The sequence below is a fragment of the Cynocephalus volans genome, chromosome 1, assembly GCF_027409185.1.
Source record: "Cynocephalus volans isolate mCynVol1 chromosome 1, mCynVol1.pri, whole genome shotgun sequence".
Lineage (NCBI taxonomy): Eukaryota > Metazoa > Chordata > Mammalia > Dermoptera > Cynocephalidae > Cynocephalus > Cynocephalus volans.
The window spans coordinates 271053358-271079140 of record NC_084460.1 but is presented as its reverse complement, the minus strand read 5'-3'; the positions used below and the strand labels follow the sequence as shown (position 1 = coordinate 271079140).

At 39.2% G+C, this 25783-nt stretch overlaps 1 long non-coding RNA gene across 1 annotated transcript; it reads right to left on the bottom strand.

Annotated features, from left to right (window-relative positions):
• Positions 1-513: 513 nt before the first annotated feature.
• LOC134360727 (uncharacterized) lies at positions 514-21110 on the bottom strand. The gene is made up of 3 exons (XR_010021348.1): positions 19880-21110; positions 958-1084; positions 514-689 (listed from the first exon to the last, which is right to left on the bottom strand). It is a non-coding gene; the product is annotated as an uncharacterized LOC134360727 (long non-coding RNA).
• Positions 21111-25783: the final 4673 nt, after the last annotated feature.

Below are 25783 nucleotides of genomic sequence, written 5' to 3'. Positions count from 1 at the left end.
GATCTTAACTCTTGACTTGGTGTTGTCAGCACTACGCTCACCCAGTGAGCTAACCGGCCATCCCTCTATGGGACCCGAACCCCGGGCCTTGGTGTTATCAGCACCACACTCTGCCAAGTGAGCCACAGGCCAGCCCAGAAAAAACAAAAAGTTTAAATATCCATCAGTAGGGAACTTAAAAAAACTTTTGGTATAATCATAAAATGAAATATGTGTTTTTTTGCATATTTTAAACATTTTGGAGGTTTAAAATAATGAGCTAGATCTCGACATGCTGATATGGAAAGAGCTCCAAGATATATTAAGGACACAAAGTATATAATAATATGTGTCTTATAGCCACATTCACCTGCAAGAGAGGAGACTAGGAAATATAGCCTGTAGTTAGGCAGCCATCTACCCAGCTAAAACAAAGATTCTAAGAGCAGGTGTTCCAGTTATTTATTACTGTGTAAAAAACCACCCCAAAACTTAGTGGTATAAAACAACAATCATTTTATTATGCTCATGAGATTCTGTGTGTCCAGAACACAGGAAGGGCACAGCAGAGATGGGGCAACTGTTGTCTGTAAGAGTTATCTATAAGACCAGGGCCTCAGCCAGATGACTGGAATATTTGAGGATGACTCCAACAATTATGGCAGGAGGATTCAGTTCCCAGATGGCATCTTCACTTACATCTTTGGTTGCTGAAATGGAATGGTGAAATTCAGGTGGGATTGTCTTCCAGAGCTTCTATTTGTGGCCTATATGGCATGGCAATCTCGGGGTAGTTGCACTTCTTAAATAATAGGGTGGCGCAGGGCTCCAAGAGTAAGAGTATTCCTAGAGACCAAAGAGGAAGCTGCAAGGGTTTTTATAACTTCAGAAATTAAATAGCATCAGTTATGCTGTACTTCATTGCTTAAACCAGCCTGAGAGCCCACCCAGATTCAAGGGGAGGAAACAGACACCCACCTCTTGATGGGAGGAGTGTTGAAGAATTAAAACTGCCACAAGTGGGAGTGGCTGGTTAGGTCACTTGGCACAGCATGGTGCTGGTAACACCAAGGTCATGGATTTGGATCCCCATACTGGCCAGCTGCTAAAAAATAAAAATTAAAAAATAAAACCACCACAAGGGAAGAATAGGTGATTGGGGGACAATTAGTTCTTGCCATAGGCCCTGTAATATGCATCACAGTAATGAAGAGAGATATAAAGAGAAAAAAGACCGTAATACTTATGAAATCTCCATAATGTACTAATTTGTAACTATTTACTCATCACTTATTACATACCAAACACTACTGCTCTTGTATCCAGTATAGGGTTGGTAAGTCCCTTATTGTATGTAGGATAGAGTTGAGGCCCTTCCCTTTTGGCTCAGATTCTTTCAGCTTTTAAATATAGTTCAAGAAACTTGGCACATATAACTGAAATGCTCTTTGTGAGATTAAGGCTATTTACAGGAGGAAATGATTCTTTGTTAAGGTTGCTTATAGATTGTCCAGCCTGGTTGCTGTACTGGATGAGTACTAGGACCAAATGAAGTATTATTCCTCAAGTAAGATATTGAGTATAAGAATAAAACCCAAGGTAGTTTTACAGTTTCTTCTATTGTATTTCCAGTTTACAGGATTTACTGTATTCTTCAGCAAGCTAAGTACCCCCTCTGCCAGTGTACTGTACATTGTTATTGTAAATTATTTTCTGAATTAAAAACAGAAAGTGGCAAGTCACGAGGGCAAACTAGGACAGCAACTGAGCCTACTGAGATCTTTAAACCTTTCCAGGACTTTGGGATTTTCCTCATATTCCTATGGGTAGGGTGACCTTGCCCAATTGTTCTAGAACAGAAGCATCTACTGTTTTGCTGCTGGGAAGTCCTGGGATAGTGTTGAAGTCTAAAAGGAACAGAAAAACATGACTTAATTTCATTAATCTCAATTTCCCTTGCCAAGAAGAATAAAGGCCAAAAAATATTTGCCTGTTTATTTCTTTTTTCTTTTAAGACTGGAAGCAACCTGGTCTTTATCTAAGGTATATCACTACATGCATAAAATTAAATAACGACAGAAAATATGCCTTCCTGTAGTTCTCGAAACTACAATTCCCAAAAAGCATAAAGTGGAAAGTTATTGTTTACTTAGCAGAAACTAAACAGCCACACCCCTTCACGTGATGGGGTTTGTTTTGTATCTGCAAACCCAGAGAGAATGGACTAGGGGAAATCCCTGGGCAGCAGCATTCCCTTAGGAGATTGGGGTTATTCCTCAATAATTCCTGTGCGTGTCTTCTGTGACCCATGCCCTCTCCTTGTTTATCCTTCACTTTCCTAGTGAAGTGAATGTGTCCATCTCTTTTTAAATATTTTGTTCCACAAGAGATGGGATGGACTCCTTACTCATTTCACCCCCTATGTCTCTAGTGGTTGGTCTCTACTGTTTTTACCTAATATTTTCCTCTCACATCATTTCCAATCATACATGAAGAACATTTCTACAGGTTCAAATTTGTCATTGTCATCTCATGTATTGTAAAATGATAAAAATTTATCCAAAGTTTACTTCACTCCTTCATTTGGACTTGGCTTACAAAATATATTGTCCTTTGATAAAAAATGGAATGATTTTCATCCAAAAATGGCATATTAGGACAAATATAAGGCAGTGGTTTTAGGAAAAGTGTGGTACCCTGTATAAATCTATGGAATGCTAGAAAAGATATCTAATCATCTTTAATAATGTATTTGGGTCTTGAGAGTCCACATCTTATTCCACTGTCAACTTTTTGATTCGAGTTGGTTCTTTCATTCATGTTATGGTTTAGTTCAATAAGTACATGTGTTAAGAGAAGCGATTTTCAGAAAGAAAATGAAAAACACACTAAAAGGGGGCAGAAAATTTTCTGCTAGGCAAACCACCAAAAAGATCATTAGAAGTTTTCATGCTACAGCAACCTGCTATTACCCTTAATAGCTTTACAATTAAGGGGCAAGGACTGTGCCTACTCAATGTTATACCCTGGGCAGTACCCAGTGTGCTCTTAAATGTGAATATTCTAATGTGAACTCTGTTATGCCTGATCCTCAATGTTGAGAAGAGCAAGTCAACTGCTCACCCCGGGGGATAACAGTTAATTTTTCCTGGGCAAGGAACTTTACTAAATAGGACCTGCTGCCCAGGAAGAAATCACTCCTGTCTCCTTGTGAACACTTCCTTCCCAGAGTGGGGTTGACTCACTCTCTGACTCAGCATGGTCACACAAATAAACAGCTGAGAAAGTATTGTCTCTGCTAGAGTCTCTGATGTAGTATAGCATATGTACACATTTAGTGACCAAAAAGATGCCACATATCAACGTCCTATTGGCCCATAGTTCTTTCCATAATCCCTTTTCTCCCTTGATCCTCCCCACCAAACTAACACATCAAAGGTTTTGGTTACCATTTTCTCTCCTCTCCAAGTGATATATTCACTGTCAGTTAAAACTTTATTACTAAGCGGGTTTGGTTAATAGTCTGTTATATTCTTAAATTCAATTACTGTATCATGCCTTATGCTATTCTCTCCGGAAAGCAACCAAAATCATTAACTATTCCCATTTGTTCACCATCTTACTGCTGGTGATTCACGTTAATTTGGTAGCCACTTTGATTCCCATATAGTTTTTTTCGGAGCTATTGACTAGTAAACCTTTCCTTTTACTATGCTGTACAATTTATTAGTTCTTCAGCACACTGTCTTCTATTTATTTAAATTTGCTGATAGATAACCCAAATTTATCAAAATTACTTCCAAGTGATTAGAAAAACTTACTTTCAAATTATAATAAATATATTTAGATCCCCATACTGGCCAGCTGCCAAAATAAATAAATAAATAAAATATAATAAATATAAACTTACCTTGAATATATTTTAGATTGTGTGTATTTTATTGTACTATATAAATCACATTTCTTACATTACATTTTCTATTTTATTCTAGAACTTTCAGTTATCTTGAATATTCCTTGTTCATATTTCAATTTCAAAGACTTGTACAAATGTTGATGTAAATTGAAATAATTTTTTCCTTTCCACCTTATCTAGATTTAAATGTCTTTTTTTTTTTTAAAGTAGGGTTGGGAAACGTCTACGAACTTCAACATGAAAATATTCTAGACTTGAGTGTGCTGGAATAGAAAAACATGTTTCTATGAGTGAAACATTTAAGCACTCAAATGTAGAAATAAAGCAAACATGAAAACCATTCTTTCTGATTAGGTATGAATAGAATACGAGTGTACTTCAAAAAGTTCATGGAAAGATTCGTATTATCTTTAAATTGTATTTTTCCATGAACTTTCTGAAGTACTCTCATATTTTTAAGACTCTATCACTAGGCGGCCAAAATTTATTTCCTGAAGAATTCCCTTCCTGGATTTTCCAAGAACTAGAAAAATAATACCTAAGTTGACAGCAGCCCTCTTCGATTAAGGGAAAGTAATTGCCAATGGCAAAACAGGCACTAGAATATAGTTCTACGTTACTCCAAATAACTGTGCTGGGAGCTACATTGTCTGTGGGTCCTGCCATCAAATCAAAGAGATGACTTCAACAGCAGCAATGATGCACTTGAGTCTGCAATGCACATTCAATGGGACTTTGATTTACTAAGTTGGTGAAACATTTAGGCTGTTTCTGAAATTTCCATTCTTATATGTTTCATAATCCATTGAGACTATAGTTTTTCAGCTATATTCCAAAGTTGGGAAAAGTGACCAAACAATGAAAAAGATTTGGAGCAATCATTATATTTAACACTATTTACTGAGTGGTAACTCTATATGATATTGTACACTCTGTGTGTTAAGGGAGAAATGTATGGAATCAGTTCCCTAGATGTGAATTCTGGCTGTACCACTTATCAGCTATGTCATCTGTATTAATATTACCTATAAAGTGAGAATGTTGATGATGATAACACCTACCTCACAGGGTTGTTTGGAAGAAAGACTAAATAATTTAACTGGCAGGAGTAAGTGCTTAATAAGTGTTAGTTGTTGTTATTATATTAAACATTAAAAAATTCTTCTAGGAATTTTGTCCTTTATAAAGAAAAAATGCAAGTGGACACTTAGAATCCTGTGATTTAGTATGCTACTAATCTATAGTTCACTACTACAATAGAGAGAATTAAGTGGCTTTTTGCACATAGTACTCTGTACCAAAAATTTTATCCTAGTTAGTTGAAAGAAATAAGAATAGGAAATCTTGGTTTTAGAAACTACCTCCCAAACTGAAAGTAAGTATATAAATATTAGATACTTGAATTATTCTCTGATGTTAAGCTATTAAAAGCAATATCCCCATAATTTGAATCATGACTTATTATATTTTATTGTTCATCACTAATATCTATTGCAGTGTCTTGCACAATCAGATATTCAATAAACACTTACTCAATAAATAAAAAGTAAATACACAGTTATAGTTAAGAGTATGAAGTGAACGTTTAATTTTTTTCATTTAGCTCTGGCGATGTAATTCCCAACCAATATTATAAATCCAGATTATAGAAACCGAGCTCTTTGGACAGTAGAGTAATGCATCATGGCAAATTATATTGCTTTTACAAATGTTGGTGACAAACATGAAGAAGGTCAGACAGATGGATCAACAGGAGTTCTTCACTGTTGCTGGAGGATATATCAAAACCAATGTCCTACCAATGGAGGATTAATGACATTTTCATAAAGGATATAGACAAATGTGCAAATATAATACAATTTTTTAAAAAGCTACTCATTGCGCTAAGAAGGAAAAAGTAAAAAGGAGCATGTTATTAAAGGGGTATTTTCCTTTTGCCTAATTCATGTGGACTGATTGTCCCATTAAGTCCAAATATGTTTATGTGGTTGGCAGAATAAATGTCTCCCAAAGATGTCCATGTCCTAATCCCCTGAACTTGTGAATATGTTACTTTATATGGCAAAAGGGATTTTGTAGATGTGATTACATCAAGGATCTTAAGATGGAGAGATGATCCTGGATTATCTGGGTGGACTCAATGTAATCAGAAGGATCCTTAGAAGAAATAGAGGCAGGAGAATCAAAATCAAGAGATTGGAAGGGGCCGAGCCCGTGGCACACTCGGGAGAGTGCGGCGCTGAGAGCGCGATGACGCTCCCGCCGCGGGTTCGGATCCTATGTAGGAATGGCCGAATGGCTGGTGCACTCACTGGCTGAGTGTTGGTCACGAAAAAGCCAAAAAAAAAAAAAAAAAAAAAGAGATTGGAAGATTCTATGCTGCAAGCATTAAAGATGGAGAAACAGTGGGAGCTGGCCAATTACTCAGTCGGTTAAAGCACTGCCTTAAAACTCCAAGGTCAAGATTTCAGATCCCTGTACTGGCCAGCTGCCAAAAAAAAAAAAAAAAAAAGATGGAGAAAGGGGACAAATACTACTGAATACAAGTAGCTTCTTGAAGCTGGAAAAAGCAAGGGACTGGATTATCTCCACAGCCTCCAGAAGGAATGCAGCCCTGTTGACAATTTTAGCCCAGTGTAACTCGTTTCAGACTTCTGACCTCCAGAACTGTAAGATAATAAATTCGTGTTGTTTTAAGCCACTAAATTTGTGATAATTTATTAGGACAGCAAGTAGAAACTAGTACATTCACTAATCTGCACCTAACATATGGAAACAGTAATTTATAGCAAATAGAAGCTACTCCTAGTTCTGTTGGATTAAAACTAGAGTTATCCTTAGAAAAGTGATTTATTCCAGGGTTGAGGCAAGAAAAAATACAAGATGAATCTAGAGCATCTTATGGTGCAGAAAGTAAAGAAGTGTTCAAAAAGGATGGGGGTACATCAAAAGGTACAGAAACTAACCTGAAAGAGTTCCCAGTAGGGCTGGCCAGTTAGCTCAGTTGGTTACAGAATGGTGTTTGAGGGTTCAGATCCCCTCACTGGCCTGCCACCCACCAAAAATAAAGAGTTCTCAATGGCCAAAGCTGATACAATTTGAACAATAAAGTTAGTACTGCATTATAACTCCCCAAATAAAATATATATCCATGAACCCACAGTGATGTAAATAAATAATGGAGAATGGACAATTCCATTTTAAATTCAATTTTAGCATTGATGAATGCTAAAATTAGAGCATAAAAGTTTGAGAAGAAAAAAGATTTGCAGTTTCAAGGTATCTCCCCCAGATATTTGTTAATTACAAATGGAAAAACAATGACTTTATAGTGGTGATACCCAAAAGACACTGCCTTAACCAAGTAATTTAAGTTTAATACCACCAGGGTAGTAGGCAAAATTCTAAGATGTCTGCTCACTTCCATTGTGGTATATATGCCCTGCCTAATCGTTGGGAATGTGAATATGATGAATTTTAATCCTGTGACTAGGTTATATTATTTGACACAGCTGAATTTGAGAAAGGGAGTTTGTCAGTTTGGGCTTGACCTAATCCTATGAGCCTTTTAAATCTGGATCTAGAGGTACAGATTCAAAGTGTGAGAAGGATTGTACATAAGGGAAATTCTCCTGCTGCCTTTGTAGGTGGAGGGGACAGGAAGCAAGAACTTGAGAGTGGCCTGTAGGAACTGAGTGTGATCCCCAGCTACCAGGCAGCAAGAAAACAGTTCAGTCCTAAAACCTCAAGGAATTGAATACTGTCAACAACCTGACTCAGCTTGGAAAAGGACCACAACTCCAGATGACAGTGCAGCCCTACCGACATTGTGATTTCAGCCTTGTGAGACTCTAAGCGGAGAGCCAGCCATACTTGTGTTAAGCTGCTAAGTTTGTGGTAATTTGTTATGGCAGCAATAGAAAACAATACAACTAGTAATAACACATATTGACGCCATGTACTCCCTAGTAGGACATAAAGTCTGATATTCTTGCCAAAAATACATTACCCCATCTAATCATGAGAAAACATCAGACAAACCCAAACTGAGAGACATTCTCCAAAAAAACTGATCAGTACTCTTCAAGTGTCAAGGTCATGAAAGACTGAGTAGCTGTCTGAAACAAAAAGGACATTAGTGGGAAACTGGTGAAATCTGAATAAACTCTGTAGTTTAACAAAATTTCAACAAAACACACGTGGAGTTATTTCTCTAGAACTGGGCTAATCTATGCAATCTTAAGCAATTCACTTGCTAGAACTTGTTTTTTCCAGTTGTTAAGATAAAAAGTGTTTATAATGTGCTTTAAGATTCTTCAGGTGAAATAGTAAGTTATGTTGCTTACTGTTTGCCTTTTAATAATTCTATTTTCCTTTAAGATAGCTTAATTTGGGAAAATAGGTGTGCTTTAAACGGCATGCTTCAACATTGTGATGATTTTGATGCAATAGTATAGATTAATAACAGTAAATATATTAATGGATACAACCAAAAATGAAAATTTGGATAACTTAGTACATTGTGGAGGGTTTTTATTGTTGTTTTTGGTGGCTGGCTAGTACAGGGATTGAACCCTGGACCTTGCTGTTATCAGAACACTGCTCTAACCAACTGGGCTAACCTGGCCAGCCTGTGGAGGCTTTTTGTTGTTGCTTTTCGGTCTGCTTTTTGTTTTTATTTCAAAATAAGGAGTTAGCATGTGTGCCAATAATAAGAAATATATGAGTATATTTGGTCTTTGTCCCTGGTTCCTGACATAGAGCTCCTAAAACGCTGAATGATAATTTCCTGAGTGATAAGGGTGATAGGACCATCATTTGGTCATTGTGCCCTTTTCCAAACACAGAGCTCCTATATACCTTGGAATTTCCTGTGTGATAGGAACATCTTTTGTTGTAATGAGGTGACTGTTGGTGGGCTCTTAGATCTTTCAAGATGGGGGCTGGTCACCAGAAAGACCAAGCCTTGATTAGAAGCTTGGAACTTTCAGCCCCACATCCCCAGTCTCCAGGGAGGGAGATCTGCAGATAGAGTTAACACTTGATCATGCCTATGTGACAAAACTTCCATAAAAACCCCTAAAACCACAGGGTTTGGAGAGCTTCCGGGTTGGTGAACACATCAAGATGCTGGGAGGATGGTGTGCTCACAGAGGGCATGGAAGCTCCCTGCTACCCCTAGTTTCCTTGCCAATACCTTGCCCTATGCATCTCTTGTCTTCAGCTAGTCCTGAGTTGTATCCTTTATAACACATAAGTAAATGTAAGTAAAGAGTGCTCTGGAGTTCTATGAACCATTCTAGCAAATTATCAAACTGAAGGGGGGTGGAGTTGTGGGAATCCCCTGACTTTGTAGCCAAGTCAGACAGAAGTGTGGGTAACTTGGGGACCTGATACTTGTGACTGGCATCTGAGGTGAGAGTAGTCTTGTGGACTGAGCCTTTAACCTTTGGAGACTAATGCTAATTCCAGGTAGTTAGGGTCAAAATTGGGTTGAATTGTAGGACACCCAGTTGGTGTCTGGAGAGTTGGAGAATTGTTTGGTGTGTGAAAAAAAACCCACACATTTGGTGTCAGAAGTTTTGTGAGGAAAAACAGCAGAGCATATAAAACTATAAATGCACAAAATCCTTCACACAGCTTAAAAGAATTAACATTTTTCAAGTTTTCTTTCTTTTTTTTGGCAGCTGGCCAGCATGGGGATCCAAACCTTGACCTTGATGTTATCAGCACCAGGACATTTTTCAAGTTTTCTGAACTCAAATCAAGATAAAGAGAGAGAAGCAAAAAAGAATCAGTAACATAACATATTATTCCAATAGTTTGATTCAGAGAAAAGAGAAACTCCCTTCTAACAGAGAAAAAAAAAGACAAATGGCCTGCATAGGGTATTTACATGAGCTTTTTAAGAATGGTGTCTGGAATCCATATTTCCCTCCAATTTTTTTCTTAGCTTCATTTCAGAGAGATAGACACATACTATAGAAATTGAATAATTTATCACATCATCAATGATCATTGTATGAATTACTCAGAATTTGCTGCTCGTAAATTCTAGGTAACATAATTCTCTCCTTCCTGGACAGAGACATAATGGTTATGAGCTAGCTCAAGGCTGGCTTAACGGCCTCCTCTGAGGTTAATGTTAACATCATTCTGGACTGGGCAACAGGAAGCATCTGTGCATATTACCACAAACTAAGATGATCTATTCTTTCCCTATTTGAAGTACAAATTCTGTTGATATTAAATTACTTAATTGCTCTCACTTTATACATTAAAAACATTTAGATATATGATAATCTCTGAGAAGACTGAAATGATTTATGACTATGTAAATATTTATTTAGTTTTTCCCAGTTGGTCAATATTGATTATTTTTTCTCTATGATTTAAAGGAAACTTGTGTCAGAAAAGCTATTTTTTAGCTGGCCCGTGGCAAATCCCCACACCAAGGGCCGGCCCATGGCTCACTTGGCAGAGTGTGGTGCTGATAACAACAAGGCCATGGGTTTGGATCCCTATATAGGGATGGCCGGTTAGCTCACTTGGGCGAGTGTGGTGCTGACAACACCAAGTAAAGGGTTAAGATCCTATTACCAGTCATCTTTTTTTTAAAAAAAAAAAAAAAAGAAAAGCTATTTTTTAAAAGCTTTTGTTCTTATGTTCTAGAACCATGTATGGTGACAGCAAAACTCAGGGACCAATAGCTGCCAAGTTTCCTAGAGGAGCAGATGGTATAACTGATCATGTCGTACAAAATGGGAAAAGGGAATACTCAAAGATATTTGCTCACATATGCTAGAGTTTCCATACAAAAGGGTATAATGACAACCACATTTTTTTTTCCTCTTGTATGTCTGCTTTTTACTCCGGGTGATTCTATTTTATTTTTTGACCTATAGATCTAGTCATCTAAAAATAGCCTAGAGTATGTATACATGTTAAGTATATAGACGTCCTCTTTTAATCTAAAAGCCATATCTTACTTATCAAATAGTGTCGAAGAGATTGTACTTCTCAAGAATCCAAAATCTCAAATATTCATTAATTCAACAAATATTTATGGTGACTATTTTGTGCCAGGCACTGTTCTACATGCTAAGTAAACAAAATAGGCAATAACAAAACAAAAGACAAAACCCCTAACCTTCATGGAGCTTATTTTTTTAAAAGTAGGACCTTTATAAAAATAAAACACCCCTAAAACAGTAATACTTTTCTCTTTTGCCAGACTTAACCCACTTGAGGGCAGAGGCTAGGTTTCCCCAATATCCTCACCAGTGCCTAGCACACTGCAAATGATTCAAAGGTACTCCTTGAATATTTAAAGAGCAGGAGATCCTTGTTGCTTAAGTACAAATACTCATACAGTCATCCCTTGGTGTCTGCAGGGGATTAGATACCAAAATCTGCGAAACTCAAGTCCCTGATATAAAATGGAGTAGTATTTGCATACAACCTATGCACATCCTCACTTCTACTTTAAATCATCTCTAGATTACTTATAATATCTAATACAATGTAAATGCTGTGTAAATAGTTGTTATACTGTATTTCTTAATTTGTATTATTTTTTATTGTTGTATGATTATTTTTTATTGTCTCCCCACCACCACCCCCACGCCCCCCCCCCGAACATTTTCGATTCAGGGTTGCTGGAATCCACAGATACAGAATCTGTAAATATGGAATTTTGACTATAATGTTTTGGTTTGTTTTTTTGTTTTTACCAGACATCATCCTACATGATGTAATTGTTTTTTATTACCTGTTACATATCTGTTCAAACTTTTCTGCTTGGCTTTCAAAGTCTTCTTGCTTGGGTCCTACCCTACTTGCGTATTTTCTACCATTTCCCAGCATACACCTTATGTTGGACTGTGGAAAAGACCTGCTCACTCCTGCTTCAGACCATGCCATTTCCTCTGCCCCACATAAAAATTCTCTTCACTTAGATTCAACAAACACAAATCTGTGATCTTCTGTGTACCAGGACTGTGTTAGAGATTTTCAGCTATTTTATTTAATCAACACCAGTGCTCTCATTGGTTTTCAGAAAGAACAAATGAGGCTCAGACTTCACTTAGCTGACTTGGGTTTCGGTAGCACCAAGCCTCCAACAACTCAAGGCAGCCTCCTCTCCTCATTTTGACCTTTCCATTCCCTACTATGAGCCCTTACTAGTTCTCCAAATGCTTCCTTGGATGTTATTTACCTTTGTAGCTGGGCTGTAGGCTTCCTGAGCACAGCTGTGTATTATGTCTTCTTTCACTTCCCCACAGAGCCTAACAGTACATATCCAGCAAGCACCCAATAAATACTTCACTAACTGATAAAAAGCTAAATGGTTTAGTCTGAGTCTTCTATTTTCAACTGTTAACAGTTAACCTTTGAAATAAATTCCATCTATGGCAATTAAAAATAAATTTTGTTTTTTGGCTGGCTGGTATGGGGATTTTTTTTTTTTAAGATGACCGGTAATGGGATCTTAACCCTTGACTTGGTGTTGTCAGCACCACGCTCTCCCAAGTGAGCTAACCGGCCATCCCCTTATAGGGATATGAACCCGCGGCCTTGGTGTTGGCAGCACCACACTCTCCCAAGTGAGCCATGGGCCGGCCCTTGATATGGGGATTTGAATCCTTGATGTTGGTGTTATAACACCATGCTCTAACCAGCTGAGCTAACCTGCCAGCCCCATATATGGCAGTTTTTGAAATAAGCTCTATATGGTCAGAACTTGTGGGAAAAAATACTCCCTTTTTTTGAGGGGTCTTAAATGCAGGTACTTCTTCTGAGATTCAACAGTTTTCTTCGGCTTAAGGGTAAACAATTTAACGTTCAGCTGATCTACTTCCTTCATTGACTTTAATCACAACCCTGTTTATTTTTCCATACAGAGAAGTCTTGGTATTTCCAGGTTTTCTTTCATTCTTTTGACAACACAATGGTCCTTTGGATCTTCTCTGGCTCCTTTGCATCTTTGAGGGTGACTTAAATTGCATGCACAAGCTACATTTTGATAAGCTACTGTAGCCAGTGTCACACATTCTGATTGGCCAGCAAATTTCCCACAGACACGTTTAGCTTGGTCAGCAGTTGGGGGGAAAAAAAGAAACAATACTTTTAAGCCCAGTATTCTCAAGTTCTTCTCAGACCACACCATTCCTATAATCTTAAACCAGTTCGGAACTAGACTGTAATGTCAAGGAGGACAGGGACTATCTCTCGTTCACTACTTAACCACTACAGGATGCTACAAATGTCACCCTTATAATATATGGTAGCAGCTTTTCAACTTTTTGTTCTAGCGTAAAAATATTCATACATTTTTATGTAACTGAAGAGAACTGTTTTATGAAATAATACTTTGACCACATTCACTCTTGCATATTTTCTATTTTATGTCATTCTTTTTTTTTATTTCGTGGCTGGCCGGTACGGGGATCTGAACCTGTGACCTTCGTGGCGTAAGGCTGCATTCTAACCTACTGAATTAACCTATTTTATATCATTCTTTTTAGTAGGTCATAATCTGCTACACTGACTTCTTAAATTCCACAGTTTCAAACACACTATGCCAGAACTGAAGTGTGGTCTCTTGCCACTGTATCACCTAGTACCCCTGAAAAAGAGGAAGCCTATAATCATTTCATTAGAACCAAGTGCTAAGGAAATGCCTAGCATAGTCTGGCACATGGCTGAATGAATAAATGCTTGTGGTTTTGTGTTGGCCAAGCCTGTTCTTACTATGAAAATATAAAAAGTACAATCATACTTTTTAAAATTAAACTTTAATTTATTTGAGAGCACTAATAACTTTAATCAAAAGGAGAAATCTAAAGAATGAAATACTACCATTCGCAAGAACATGGATGGACTTAGAGAAAATTATATTAAGTAAAACAAGTCAGGCACAGAAAGAGAAATACCACATGTTCTCACTTATTTATGGGAGCTAAAAATAAATAAATAAATAAATAAACAAACTAATAAGGGCAGGGAAGAAGACACAACAATCACAACAATTCCTTGAACTTGTTAAGACAAGTGAACAGATATGATGTAGTGGAGGGGAGGGGAGAAAGGGAGGGTGGAAAGAGGAATGGGTAAAGGGACACGAAAATCAACTACAATGTTGATTTTGAGAAGTTAAAATAAATAAATAAATAAAATAAAAATCTCATATTTTCAAAAAAGGGAGAAATCTCACAGAAATCATGCAAGCAAATAGTAACTATGCAAAGAGGATTCTAATTAATATGATCATTATTCTTTAATACTTTTAGAAATTGGTTCTAGATCAAGGTCCCAAACTTTTCAGTTTTCAAATTGAAGTTTTGGGCTGGCCCATGGCTCACTTGGGAGAATGTGATGCTGATAACACCAAGGCCACAGGTTCGGATCCCTGTATAGGGATGGCCAGTTAGTTCACTTGGGAGAGCCTGGTGCTGACAATACCAAGTCAAGGGTTAAGATCCCCTTAAGTCTTAAAAAAAAAAAAAAAGACAAATTGAAGTTTTACTTTCCAGACACTCACTATGAATTCAGTGAAAAGAAATAGAAATTGACAGTTATGGAGTGGCTGTTATGTGTTAGATATTACATTACATATGAGGGCTGCCCTCATGACGGGATTAATACCATTACTGTGGGAGTGGGTAGCTATGGTGGGAGTGGCTTCCTGATGAAAGGATGGGTTGGACCCCCTACCTCACTGTCTCTCTTTCCCTCTTTTCTTCTCTCCTGTGTGCATGTGTGTGTGTGTGCAGGCTCCCTCTTGAACTTCCACCTTCTGCCATATGATGACATAGTAAGAAGTCCCTCGCCAGATGCTGGCACCATGTTCTTAGACTTCCCTACCTCCAGAACTGTAAGAACTCTCTGTTCTTTATAAATTAACCAGTCTGTGGTATTTTGTTACAGAAGCACAAAATGGACTAAGACAGGGAGCTTGCCCAGTGTCACACAGGAAAATGGTAGAGCCAAGTTTCTAAGCCAGATGGCCTTGACTCCAGATTGCACTCAATCACTACAGCCCCTCTTGTATATGTGGAAAAAAAAACACAAGCCAAAACCAAAAAAGCCTAGAAAACAATTCAAGGCATTCGAGTAAGATAAGCTCACTATAGAGTCAGGTTGGCATCAGAAGGGACAATCTTCAGGGACAAGCAAGGCATCAAAGCAGAGTGGGATTTAATTGGCTGAACTGAGAACACAGAACATCACAACAAGAATAGAGGCACCAAAAAAGAATGACCATGACTTGCTCTGTGGGGCAAAAGAGCATCAGCCTAATAGAAGGATGAGGTTGGGTAACTTTTAGTAGAATCTTATCTGCTTTTGTTCTCTCGTTTCTTTCTCTTTCTGGTTTTGCTTAAGAATAAAACAAAATGCAAATACCTACAATAAGATCATGTGGCACCCAGATATGTATAAAACAGAAACTCCAATGTATACAGAGTAAAGGTACATAATATAATTTTCAGTTGACTGAAGTGTTTTCTTCCTCTCTGGTGTACTACAACTGACTACCATTTAACATGGCTGAAAATCTTCCCTACCTGAATTTATATCAAGCTATTTGGGTATGTTAATAGTTACTCCTTATTTTATTTGAACAAGAGGATTTCCCCCTCATTTTCCCACTCTTACTATTGAATTCTGGCAGTCTATAACAGTTCTACATGGAAAAGATCTGATAGTACAGGAAATCCAAATTTATTAATGGGCTGTGTTCCAGAACATCACTGTAAATTACCTGTTTGGAACCTGGAATTTATTTTCCCTTGGAAATAATGGTTAAGCTCCCAGCGGGTCTACAAAAGCTTCCTTAACCAGGAATGTAGCAGAAATGAACACTGTCACCTTTGTGTTAAGCTCTGCCTTTTATTCTGAGGTCTCTATGGATTTCTCTCCTTACAATGTTTTAGCTAACCACCACATCTGGGACACAGTTTTTTGCATTATAAATTATAGAAAAGGATATATTGTAATTTCACCCAAATCCAATCTTTAATACTGCTTTGGGGTGTTTCTCTTTACTAATCATTACTTAAAATATGACTTCAGTTTGAGTGTTGTTTTCCTTTTCCAAAGGTCAGGAGTTAATACAATGGCCCAAGAATGCCTATAGCCTAGGCTAACAACGTCATATTTTATGCCTGTAGCCTAAGAAGTCAGGGCAATGGCATGAGGTACATGTCTTGCTCCTACTGCTGCCACTGGCCATTCGGTTCCTGAAGGATATCTTTTGGTCCTTGAGGGAATTAAAATAATAAAAAACCTTGTGGTTTCTGGCTTTGTAATCAGATAAAAGTTCTCAGGTCTGAGTGCTCATAGGTTAGGTGCTAGAACTTGGGAGATTACCTGATCAATGATCATGTGTTTTGACTACAGTTGATTCTTTATTACAGAAATTTCATATTCAATCTAAAGCTATGATGTAAATGTCTGCCAAATACAATGCTTATCTCACAAACACTTTTTTTTGCAGGGCACAGTAACCACAATAAAACACGAATCTTTGTTTTAGGTAGAAACAGTACCAACAAATGTTTCCAAAACAGAAATGCTTAAAGTGAGAAAAATTTGTGTCTATGGCCATCAAACAGTTTGGTTTTGAAAAATTTTAGGCTATAAACACGCCCCACTTCTGCCACTTCACCTCCTTGCGAGTTTTTATACTAGCTAGGGACTCTTGGTATGCCTTTAGAGTCTGCATTTAGAAACGTTAGAAAAACATTTGTATGATCAGGAAGGTTCATATCCTGATCTGTATCCCTCCAAAAAAACTCAATTTGTATAACCGTGTTTGCTGTCAGTGTTTTTTTAAACACCTGATGATTCTGTTAGGGAACATTTGCCAAGAACGTCATGGCTTTATTGCTTAAACACATCTTCTAATATATTAAACATGCATACACCTTCCACTTTATTTCCTTTTTTGCAGTGGTGGGGGGAGGTTGGCTGGTTGGTAAGGGGATCCAAACCCTTGATCTTGGTGTTAAAACACCGCACTCTAACCAACTGAGCTAACCAGGCAGCCCTTACATCTTCCGCTTTAAATCCATACAATCTATGAATGAGACCTTTTAAGGATATAGATGGTATTTTCTTAATAACTTCATAATAGTGTTCTCAATAAGGTGGTCAATTTTTACAAAATTAAAATCATTAATACCTTAGTGTAGATTGATTACAGATTCTAGTGATAGTAAAAATATTAAGGCTTCCTATTTCAACTAAAGGTCAAACAGCTGCTTGTGAAATTAAGGCATAATAGCATAAATAAGCTAGTCCTTTATATCATATACTGCCCATTTTCAGGATCAGGGAGTCACAGTGCATTTCAACTGACAAGTATATTTATTTAGTTTTTTGCATTCTTCAAAACAATTGATAGATTTAGGTCCTAGACTTCACAAAGGTGAAATAAGCTACTGGTTGCCAGTAATGAATAACGAGAATTCCAATAGCTGCCTACTCAAAGTTTGTTTCTGGCAGAGGGCACATGACAGAAACCTAGCACTTCTGGGCATAGAGCACAGAGTCGTGGGAGGTACCACAGAAACTCTAGAGCAGCAGAATTTAGAATCTTATTGGAAAGCTTTAGGTCCAAAAAGGTCTACACTTCTGACAGGGAAGACAGTTATCCCAACCATATTTAAGGAAAGAAGAAAAGAAAAAATAAAATAATACTTTTTGGAGCTCTTGGGGGAAATAGATGAGAATACATACATAAAAGTATCCAAAATGCAAGATTTCCAAAATGCATTAGGAACTCAGTAATGTTAGCTAAATTTGAGTAGTGGGAATTTTATATGGGGTGGGGGAAGGTTCCTATAAATTATTTCAGTAGTTTTGTTAGCACTTGCGGCTTCTAGGAATCAGACATAAGCACCTGAAATGAGTTCAGTTATCAACTGAAATAAACTTTGACCAATCAAATTCACAAATATTGCAAATTTAGTGGGATTCTCCTCTTGGCTGAGAAAATCTTTCTTGGCTGAGAAACCCCCAAACCTTGGTTATTAAGCCCAGCTGATGGACAAACATCATGGTTATGGCCATGTACGAGTCAAGCTTTATAAAGAGAAAAGCACTGAAACGCTAAAATTATGCAGCATAGCCCTATCTCCCTGACAGGCATCACGCAAACAGGTTTCTTTGGTCACAAGAGGAAATGCATGAAAGGGTGCAGCCAGCTTAATGCAAACCAACATATCTTAATTTCTTCAAAAATTCAAAGCATATCTATAAACTCTTGTCATATATAAGGAAAAAACAAATTGTTAGAAAACATGTTTTTCAAGTCCACCAGGAGTCTACGTGGTAAGAAAAGTAATCTCCTTGTTATGATCAATGGGTTTGGCTTCCATGTTAAAAAAATATATATTGTAAATAGAATACAACTTCAAAATTGAAGTTTCCAAGATGATAAGAATCAGTTTGTTTTACTTTAATTTCTTTAGTTTCTTCCATCAAAGAGGGAGGAAAAATAGCACAAAAGAAAATCCAGAATACTCAGGTATTGTACTCAAATTTAGGTGACAAAGATGGGGTTCAGCATGCAAATGATAAATATCTGATATATGCATTACCTGAACTCACTTATTTAGAAGTTATGCCAATTTCTAAATTTGAAACCTTAAAAAAAACCAGATATTTTTAAGGGGAGTCATCAGTTATTTCTAAATCTTTTGAAATAAATTTTAAATGAAAGAAATTAAATATTTTATTAATTTGAGGCACTAATATTATAGATTTGTTCCCTCTAGGTTAGCCAAAATGTGGCAGAAAATAACTTTTAGGGCTGGTCAATTAGCTCAGTTGCTGCTAATAACATGGTGCTAATAACACCAGGGTCTAGGGTTCAATCTCTGTACAGGCCAGCCCCCAAAAAAGAAAAAAAATAAAAGAAAAAGAAAAAAGAAAAGGAAAGAACTTTTAGTACCATATTCAATTCATCCTCCTCTGTAGAACATACAAAAAGAGAGTCTGGTCATTTTCTATTATTCTTCCCTTCACAAAAACAGTCTCTGCAATTCATTCTCCTCCAGTAAGAGTTCTATTGGAGTTGGTCAGCACCCTTCTCTCGCACCTCTGTGCTACCTCACCATTGTTTAATTTTGATCCCATTTAAATGCTTTGCTCATTAAAAGAGGGACTTCATGATATCAATTGCAGTATATGAAAAGTCACTCGTACAGGCTGGCAGCAGATTGGAAGTTCTGAACTAACATTTCAACTCCAACAAAAATTGACACATTTCTCAATTCTATGATACAAGAAGCGGACAGCAACATGTCTAATACACCAAAGAGCTAAACTTTAAAGAACCTACATCTGTGAAAAAGTTAAATATCTGGATATAATCCTTAATAAACAATTTTACTTAAAGAGAACCTAACGCTGTCTTTAAAATCTATTTCCAGTTTTACAGTAACCTTTCTTCAATGGCAGACCTTAACAGATTAGAATTATGTATTTCCAGAAAAGTGGTCATTTATATACATGAGGTTGTATTTAAAACCCCAGCTATCTCTACCTTTAGTTGCACTGTGAAAAATAAACAGCTGTATCATGCCTTTCTGGACAGTCCATAGGCTTTATTTACATTGCTTTGAGAGAGGAGACAAAAGACATCCCTCCATAATTATCTTTTTTTTTTTCCTTTATAATTATCTTATAGCAATCTCAATTTTGAGGATAAGGTATAACACAAATCTTTCTAATATAATATGTGGAAACATATATATAATATATATATATACACATAATAACAAACAGACAAATAAATAAAGTGACCATGAAGTCTCCTGAAGTACAAATTTATAAACTGACCACCAGACACAGACTTAGACCTGTAATGGAGAAAAATCATTAGTCAAAAAATAATAATAATAATAATAAAATAGAATAAAATAAAATACCACTGTCACTATGGAAAAAAAATAGAAACTAGAAAACAATAATCACCGGAAAACCTGTGTCTCGTAAAGATTTCTTTCCATCAGAAGATGCAGAAACATTTTTCCCCCTGGAGCAAATGAAAGCGTTTCTCATGCACTCCCTGTTTCTTCCCTGCTTTTTCCCCCAAGCGCCGGTGTAGACGGCCGTTGTGGACTTTTTTCCAGAGACGAGAAGTAGAAATTTGTACTTTATCGGGACCGGGTGCACTTTTCCCCCCGGCCCCCCTTTCCTCTGCCTCCAAGATGGTAGGAAAGTTGTCGTTTCGGAGGGCAGAGGAGCTGCTCTCTGGTGTTATGTCCTCGCAGTGCCTGTAGTGGTGCTGTAGGAGGCTGCTGCCTCTTCTTGTGCAGCCCCGGCAGCCCTGCCTTCTTGGCTGGAGAGTATATTCAGGGATTTCCCCTTAATAATCACCGACCCTGGGAGCACTTTTTAGTTTCCAAAATAAAAATATGATCCTCATCCCTTTTGCTTGACAGGGAAAGGCTCTCAGCGGAGCCCTGGGGGGAGCAATAGCAGCGGCAGCCGAGCTTCCTAGTCCATTGCCAGCGCCTCTCACTCTGATCTGTCAGCCCAGCCGAGGGAAAAGGGGGGAAGGAGAAAAAAAAAAAAAAAAAAAAAAAAAAAAAAGCAGCTGAAAGGTAAGCAGAGGCGGCCCCAGGCCCGGCCCACATCCCCGGGCTCCCGTAGGGTGGCGGGCTGGGCCGCGCAGGCAGGGCGGGCGGCGAGCGCGCTTACGTGAGGCCGGTGATTCGCCGGCCCACTCCAGGCCTCGGGCGGAGAATGAAAGGGTGAGTGGGGCCGGCGCCCGGTGGCGAGGGACGGGGGCCTGGGGGCCTCGAGGACGCCCGCGGGCGGCGACGGCGGGCTAGCGGGGGGGTCAAGCTAGGGCCTGAGCGGGGCGAGCGGCGCGGCCTGCGCTGGCCAGGGTGGGGGTGTGGGGCGGGAGGGGGGGTGCCGGCTAGGCCTCGGGCCGGCGGGCCCCGCGGCGGCCGCGCCCTGCCCCCGTACCCCGGGCCTCCCCAGGCCCCCTCGGGTCCCCCGGGGCCTCCGGACGGGACGGCGGCGCTGCGGGGCCGAATCCTCTGCCGGCCCGGAGGCTCTCACGGGGCGGAAGGCCAGGGCTGCTGGGACAGGGGCGTCAGGGCCTAGGAGTGGGGAATGGTCGCTCGTCCCCCTTTCCTCCTGCGTTTCGCAAACGCCCCCCGGATTCCGGTAATAGTTGAATTTATTTGTCCCCCTCCTCCGCGCTCTGGGCGGCCAGGCCGGGGCGGGGCGGGGCGGGCGGCCTGGCGGGCGTGGGGTGGGGTGGAGGGGCGGTGAGGAGTCAGGTGCAGCCGCGGCCCGGAAAGTTTCCTTTTAGGCCCGAATTGGGGGTTGCCCTCTCTTTGGGGAGCCCTGGTCCTAGCGCCCGGGACCCTCGAAGGCGTGGGGGAGAGTGCTCAGCTATTTTGAAACTCTTTGCCAGTTCCTGTCCATTGAAGGTACTCCGTCCCTGTACCCCTCGCCCGCGCCCCACCCCGCGCCTCGCGAGCCGTTTCGGGGCTGCAAACTCCAGCCCGCTCCCCAAGAGGCCCCTGGGCTGGGGAGAGGGCCTTCTCTTCCGGTTCGGAAAAGTTTTCTAGGGATTTTTCTTAGCTTTATTAGTTAGTGACTGGGCTTTTTGGGGTGGGAAGGGAGGAGGTAAATTCAGGTGGTGCTTCTACTGGACAATCTTTCCCGGTCGCCTTTTACCTCACAAACCGGGGGTGTTATTTTCAGATTTAGTACCCACCCGACTTCCATCCCGGACTCCTTTGGGTCCAAAATCTCCCTTTCTGGACTGCTCCGGCAGAAAGGAAGATATAGGGAGCAACGAGGAGACTGTCAGTGAGAGGGGTAGGACTAGGCAGGATTTCTGGAGGAGCCCCCAGATGCAGGAATTTCCCCTTCTTTTTGGTCACTGTCCACTAAAACCAACACAGGAGCAGAACCTAAGGGGAAGACCCTGGTTGTCAGAACGCTTGGAAGCGCTCAAAATTGGGAGGAGGAGGCGAGGAAGGAGGTGGGCTGGGCAGCTCCTGAAACAAGGTCTGCAGTTTGAAGGGTCAGTAGTTTATTAATTCTGACAATAACTATTTGGACTTGTATGATATTCTTTACATTTCATCCTAGAAATAGAATAATAGGGATTTTAAGGAAACTTGAACTTGTTATTGCTGCAACTCAGAACGGTCTGGAAGAGCCCTTGGAGAACTGAACATAGCTATACTTTGGGGTTTTTTTTGTTTGTGTTGTTTCTTCTCTCTTTTTGTTTAAACAGATTCAATTTTAGCTATATTTTGGTGCCATGATCTCTGAAAGTTAAAAAATGTAGTACAATTTCCAAATTATGATTTCCCGCTTTTCAGGGATGGGATGTTTCCTGTGGGTACGACACTTAACCTCCCTCTGGTAATTCTTTAGTGTTGAAGTTGAAATGTTAATGTACCCTGCCACCCCCACTGCCATCCCCAGTGGGGGCATGTTTGGAGAGGTTAGTTTTTCCTTTTTACTTGTTCTTTTCTTCCTTCTTTTTAAAAATGAGTTTAGAGGGGCAGTGTGTTGTGTGAGTCTGTGTGTCCTGCTTGATGGCAGGCTGGAGTTTGCTAGCAGAGGTGTTCCACGTCCTGACCACTGAGCCCCAGAGCACTGTGAGAAGCTCCCACTTGCAGAGCAAGGGGTAACCCGTGACTTGGTCAGTGCTGACTTCTGTCAGGCTTCTAAGTGAGACTCCTGTGATTCTTACTAAATGTGTCTTTCTTTTCCTTTTGTCTGCCCAAAATCATATTGTTTCTCTCACAATGATCGTATCCAGCCATTTAGCATTGTGCTGAAGAAAATCTTGGTATTTGAAACTATATGGATTTGACACAAAAATGCAAATTACATTTAATGGTTGTTTTAGCTTTATTGATTAATTGAAATTGCTTATTGACTTGGACGTTTTCATATAAATGTGTTCAAAAAATCGTTATTCTGTTAAACTTATTTTTAGAGCATACTGGATGGAGAAAATCATTCTGAGTATCTTTTTTTAGAACATTTTATGGTTTCAAAAAAAATCTCTTCTTGTTGCCTCACAATTTGATATTTTTAAGGTATGTTGTTAACTTAATATTCCTAAGCTTTCAGAAACTGTATGTACAAATACCAAAGTTTTGTACGTTTTTTCGTCCTGTCCCAAACATATACAGTATTAATTTCCTAATCTAATTGCTTCATAAGCCACTTTATTCCTGAAGAAATGGCAGGTTTGATGTTCTTAAAAGTTACATTCTATTTGGCACTAATAAAAGACTTTCAGGGCAAATATGGAATTAATTTTAAATTGCTAAGGGAATATACTTTTTCAGTATTAAATGTTCAGTTTAAAAGTAGATGTTTATTTTAATTTTAAGTCTAAAACAATCAAGTTTTCTTTCCTTTGAAAGATTTTATAAGGAAATTTGTATACCCCATCCTACACAATTTTTTCAGCAAATCATGCTGCTACTATTTCTAGAGAAATGAAAATATTAGTTTAGATGGATTTACAAATTTCTAAGTCAGGGCACCCAAAATTAAAAATGTCATTTCAAAAAAATGCTGATCCATCCTTTGTACCTGAGATGTTCCGTCAGGGTTAGCAGCTCTCACTATCCAGGTTTGGAACAGTGATAATAGATAATGAAAGGTCATTTATATCTGAATACAGTGAGCAATATTCTCAGACAAGTAACACCCCCCCACACACACACACCCCTTCTAACTTGTAGTACCAAGGTGAATAGGTGAGACTGGAGGCAGCAAATTGTCCCCAAAGCAATTGGAGTCACATTTAAATCCATTTAACTTATGTTGATACAACTCTGGGCTTGGCAAAACAAATAGCAGTAGAGTCTCCTTCCCACTCCATCAGGTATGAGTTTGTCCCAAAGTCCCTGATGGTAATGGTTGATTTTAGACCATGCTTCTGGCTGTTTTGAGACACTTGGGGAGACCCTTAAAACCTTAGGCCTACCTCTTTTCCCTCCTTGCGCTTAAGGTGACAAGGCTACTTGGTTCTGATTCTTTCACAGAATGTGATTTGTTTTTTAAGACTGGTTTTTGGTGAAATCTTATTTTTAGCATGGCATCCTGTAGTCAGACGTGTTTGGACTGAGCCTTGGGTTCTGATCCCAGCTCTTTTATTGAGCAGGTTACTTAATCTTTGGTTTCTTCACCTGGAAGTGGAAATAAAATTCTTTGTAAGGATTAGATGAGGTAGCCCTGTGCTTGGCCCATCATAGACACTCATTAAATGTGAATTCCCCTAGCTCACCTTACCTTTCTAGTAGCACCATCTAAATACCATTTCTCTAATTTGTTTGCTTTTTTTTCTTACTAAAAGTAATATATACTCATACTGTATTTGGAGAGTAGACCTATTCATTCCACTTAGGGGATAACCATTTTTAGCATTTTATTGTGTTTTCCTTTTTGTGTGGGTGTGTGTGCATACAGCATAAACATAAGCTTAGGCTGTTATATGTAACAATAGTTGTATACTTGGTTAAAAGCTTTGGCTCTGGAGTTCAACTGGCCTTGAATCCTAGCTATGTGACCTTGGATAATTAAAATTACTTAATCTTATTAAGTCTGTTTCTTCATCTGTGAAAGGAGTAATAATAGTACCTACTGCACAGAGTTGCTGTGCGGATTAAATGAGGAATTGTACATAAAGCCTTTAAAATGCTTCCTAGTGCATAACCTTTATACATTTCCTCTAAAGATTTTTAATTTTTTTTTTTTTTGTCTTTTTTGTGACTGGTCGCACGGCGCTCAGCCAGTGAGCACACCGGCCATCCCTATATAGGATCTGAACCTGCAGCGGGAGCACTGCTGTGCTCCCAGCGCCGCACTCTCCCGAGTGCGCCACGGGGTGGGCCCAAGATTTTTAATATTTTTGATTGAATTTTTAATGAGTTCTTGACTCGGTGTATATTAATAATACTATTAAGTATTTGGTACAGATAGAATATTGTTACTTTCATGTGGCAAATAAATATTTTTGTGAGGTACATTCATAGAAAGTTTCAGTAGCTTGAAATTGTCTCTGCCATTGAATTCTGAGAGCTGGCAAGTGTATAGGAGTGGTAAGTACACCCATGGGCCAAGAAGGAGGTGGGTTTGTTTTACTCCTGGTCCCTCCCTTTTAAGCTTTTGAAGTTATCCGTGTGTGCCCACGCATGGGGTGTTGCATGGCTTTGAAGGTGCTGAGAGGTTTGTGGCCTTGGTAGGCTCACTTTGGAGTGGTGGTGTTTACCTGAGATGATGGCAGGAGTTGCTGAAGCCGGTGCTGGTTCATTCACTTAATTGATTAACCTCTTTGTGGTAGTTCTGTGTCTTGCAATGTATAGATACATCCTCTGCCCTTGAGGAGTTTTTAGTCTATTGGAAAAGAAAAATAAGCTGACATTTACAACACTGAATGAGAAGGGATAGGTTAGCCTGGAGGAAGGAAACCTATTTTTCTATTCTGGCCTAGGAGCAGGCTTCAAAGTGAGGGCTTTGCAGGAGGTTTACACCTTAAGCGAATGGGAGGAATAAGGCATTCCAGGAGGTGGGACCTGCAAATATGAATAAATGCCTTGGGACAAAAGAGTATTCTGTGTTGCAAATTGTGGTTCTGTATGGCCCGGGAGTTGGGGGAGTAGGGGAATAGTGAGAGAAGGAAGGGCCAGCCTGGCCAAGTTGTAAGGAGCTTCTGTGTTATGGTGAAGAGTTTGCATTTCTTAAAAGCATACCCTGGAGGCCTTTGCCCAATCAATTATTTGCATTTTAGAGGATTTGAGTTGTAGAAAGAGTAGAATAAAGGAAGGCAAGACTAGAGCTAGACCAGTGAGACAGCTACTGAGATTGAAGACGGTTTGA